Below are 4,544 nucleotides of genomic sequence, written 5' to 3' on the forward strand. Positions count from 1 at the left end.
GAAGAAGAAGAAGAAGAAGAAGAAGAAGAAGAAGAAGAAGAAGAAGAAGAAGAAGAAGAAGAAGAAGAAGAAGAAGAAGAAGAAGAAGAAGAAATAAATGTTGCTATTAGAGCCATTCTCAGCACTCTGAATATATATCATTCACCTTCATGGGGCCTAAAGATGCAGCTACTATTATTATCGCCCTTCTCATTTTACCATGTAGGTAAATAAAGCACAAAGACCTCAGGTCACTTTCCAAAGGGCAACAAGTTAGTCTGTAACACAGCTGGGGCTCAGCTCACAACCACACTCCAGACTGTACCGCCCCTGGTGATGCTGAAGAAGAGGACAGTGGTGACGAGGCCCTCCTGCGCTGCTGAGAGACTGGGAAGTCTGTCTGAAGAAAGTTGGCAGTGCAGTACGGAATCAAACTCGGCAGAACACCCTATGACTCAGCGACCCTGCTTTTACAGACAGTTATAAATATAGTCAGAGTCATGGTCAGGACACAGACAAACCTCCCAAAGGAACCAAGTATAAAATAATCCTTGCCGCACTCTTTGTTGTGGTTGGAGATTGGATGGGACATGGGAGGCCATTAATGGGCTCATACGCAGGTAAAATAAGACAACCCTGCCCGCCTCTGCCTCCTGAGTGCTCCACTATGTGTTTTGAGACAAAGCCTCTCACTGTCGTACTAAACAGAGTTAGGCTGACCTCCAGTTCCCTATGTAGCTCCGGAACTCCTGGTCCTACCTCTTCTGCCTGAATGGAATTCTGGGATTACAGGCAGGTGACACCATGCCTGGTGTATGTGACACTAGGGATGGATTTATGGATTCATAAATGCTAGATAGTCCCTCTATCAACCAGACCACACCCCCAACCTGGAGCTGCACTTCTAAAAGGAAAAACAGTCTGGGAAGGCGGCTTAGTAGGTAAAGCAATTCCGTGCAAGTCAGGCAACCTAGATCCTCCCATGAAAGGAGCGAACTGCCTTCTGGACTTCCACAAGTGTGTCATACTACACACACACACATACACACACCACCACCAACAGCAACAACAATGGATTAAAAATAAAATAAACTAACAAAACAAAGATCAATGAGGACACAAATCAAGAACTGTGTTATGATGGGTATGGTGACTCACATCTATAATCCCAGTACTCTGGAGGCTGAGGCAGGAGGGTTGCCTTGAATTCCAAGCTAGCCTACACAACAGAGGGATAGTGTCTTTTTTTTTCTTTTTTTAATTGATATTTATTGAGCTCTACATTTTTCTCTGCTCCCCTCCTTGCCTCTCCCCTCCCCTTTCAATCCTCTCCCAAGGTCCCCATGCTCCCAATTTACTCAGGAGATCTTGCCTTTTTCTACTTTCTACTTCCCTTGTAGATTAGATCTATGTAAGTCTCTCTTAGTGTCCTCATTGTTGTCTAAGTTTTCTGGGATTGTGGTTTATAGGCTGGTTTTCTCTGCTTTATATATAACCACCTATGAGTGAGTACATGTGATAATTGTCTTACCGTGTCTGTTCTGTGTCTGGGTTACCTCACTCAAAATAATGTTTTCTAGCTCCATCCATTTTCCTGTAAAATTTAAGATGTCATTATTTTTTTCGGCCGTGTAGTACTCCATTGTGTAAATGTGCCACATTTTCCTTATCCATTCTTTGGTTGAGGGACATTTAGGTTGCTTCCAGATTCTGGCTATGACAAACAAAGCTGCTATGAACATAGTTGAACACATGTCCTTGTGGCATGATTGAGCATCCTTTGGATATATACCCAAAAGTGGTATTATTACTGGGTCCTGAGGAAGGTTGTTTCCTAATTTTCTGAGAAATCGCCACACTGGCATCCAAAGGAGTTGTACCAGCTTGCATTCCCACCAGCAGTGCAGAAGTGTTCATTTTTCCCCACAACCTCTCCAGCATAAGTTGTCATCAGTGTTTTTGATCTTGGCCATTCTTACAGGTGTAAGATGGAATCTCAGAGCATTTCTCTGATGACTAAGGATGTTGGACATTTTCTTAAGTGTCTTTCAGCCATTTTAGATTCCTCTGTTGAGAGTTCTCTGTTTAGGTCTGTACTCCATTTTATAAAATTTATTTATTTATTTATTATGTATACAATATTCTGTCTGTGTGTATGTCTGCAGGCCAGAAGAGGGCACCAGACCATTACAGATGGTTGTGAGCCACCTTGTGGTTACTAAGAATTGAACTCAGGACCTTTGGAAGAGCAGGCAGGCAATGCTCTTAACCACTGAGCCATCTCTCCAGCTCCTGTACTCAATTTTTTTTTTATTGGATTGTTTGTTCTTTTGGTGTCCAATTTCTTGAGTTCTTTCCATATTTTGGCGATCGGACCTCTGTCTGATGTGGAAGTGAAGATCTTTTCCCATTCTGTAGGCTGTCATTTTGTCTTGTTGACCGTGTCCTTTGCTTTACAGAAGCTTTTCAGTTTCAGGAGGTCTCATTTATTAAATTTTTTTCTCAGTGTATGTGCTGCTGGGGTTATATTTAGGAAGTGGTTCCCTGTGCCAATGCGTTCAAGTGTACTTCCCACTTTCTCTTTTACAAGGTTCAGTGTGGCTGGCTTTATGTTAAGGTCTTTGATCCATTTGGATTTGAGAGTGATACTGTATTAAAACTTATGTTATTAATTCTTCATTTATCCTAAACACATGAGCACACACACACACACACACACACAAACAAACAAACAACAGGAAAGGGTGGAGCAGAGGAGGGGATGTTGTTTCTGGAACTCAGGGTGAAGCTCCACCTTCAACACAGAAGCCAAGCAAATCTAATCTGAATAGATCAGGAGCTGGGCTCAGGTCCGGGAACATCTGGGTTTCTGCTGCAGTCCAGTCTCTTGCCTCCATTCCTAAATATCGGGTTGAGAAAACAGAAGTCTGCAGGGATTATCTTTCCGAGGCTTGGAGCAGAGGTTAGGAAAAGCTACAGTGGGCTCTGTGATAAACCAGCCCAGGGTCTCTGTAAAAGGTCAACGCCACACACACACACACGCTCATACACACACACACATGCATGAACACACCACACACATGTACACACATGCATGCACCCACCACACACACACGCATGCATGTACACACCGCACACATGTTCACACATGCATGCACCTACCACACACACACATGCATGCACCCACCACGCACACACACACATGCATGTACACACCGCACACATGCGCACACAGCTATTTTATATGTCTACTTTCCTTCCTTTCCCTATCCACTATCCCTTCTCCCAGCCTCTTTTCTCCTTCCCAACTCTCTTATTCCCTCCCGAATCCTCTCCTTTCCAACACTCTCTTCTGCTTGTTTGGTTTTGTTTGGTTTTTGAAATAGGGTTTTTCTGTGTAGACCTGGCTGTCCTGGAACTTATTCTGTACACCAGGCTGGCTTTGAACTCACAGAGATCTGCCTGCTTCTTCCTCCACAGTGCTGGGATTAAAGGCGCACATCACCACTGCCTGGCTTCTCCAACCCTCTTTTTTTTTTTTTTTTTTTTTAAATTTTCGAGACAGGGTTCCTCCGTAGCTTTTGGTTCCTGTCCTGGAACTAGCTCTTGTAGACCAGGCTGGCCTCGAACTGGCTACGTAGTCAAGAATGACCAACTTCTTGCTCTGGGATTATAGAATGTGCCGCCATATGCCACCAAACCCATAGTTTATAGTGCTGGGGATTCGTGCATGCTAGGCAGGCACTCTACATACATCCCCAACTCCTTTCATTTGTGTGTGTGTGTGTGTGTGTGTGTGTGTGTGTGTGTGTAGAAGTGCAAGGGCAGGCAAGTGACCAAAGATCTTTTCTGCCACCTTGTGGGACAAAGGGATTTAACTCAGGCGGTTAGTCACAGTTTATTTACTTATTGTAATTTATTCATTTAGTTTGTATGTGTATATGCGTGCATGTGCATGTGGGTGCATGCATGTGTGTGTGTGCATGTGTGTGTGCATGTGTGTGCATGTGGGTGCATGCATGTGTGTGTGTGCGTGCATGTGCGTGTGGGTGCATGCATGTGTGTGCATGTGTGTGTGCGTGTGTGTGCATGTGTATGTGTGTGCATGCATGTGTGTGCGTGTGTGTGTGAGTGTGTGTGCGTGCATGTGTGTGCGTGTGTGTGTGTGTGTGTGAGTGTGTGTGCGTGCATGTGCATGTGGCTGTACCGCTGGAGATCAGAGGACAACTGTTGGCAGTCAGTTCTTTCCTTCTACAGCACAGGTCCTTGTGACTGAACTCAGGTTAGCACATTTGGTGGCTAGGACCTTACATCTGGAACCAGCTTTATAGCTCCATAGGCTGGCTTCAAATGCAGAGAGGTCTGCCTGCCTTTGCCTCCTGAGTCCTGGAAACAATGGTGTGCACCACCACTGCCCAGCTTTCTGATTCCACTTTCTATGCATTTAAACCCCAAGGCTGGGGGGCTGGAGAGATGGCTCAGTGGTTAAGAGCGTTGCCTGTTCTTCCAAAGGTCCTGAGTTCAATTCCCAGCAACCACATGGTGGCTCACAACCATCTGTAATG

This window comes from Microtus ochrogaster, chromosome 7 (genome assembly GCF_000317375.1).
Source record: "Microtus ochrogaster isolate Prairie Vole_2 chromosome 7, MicOch1.0, whole genome shotgun sequence".
NCBI lineage: Eukaryota > Metazoa > Chordata > Mammalia > Rodentia > Cricetidae > Microtus > Microtus ochrogaster.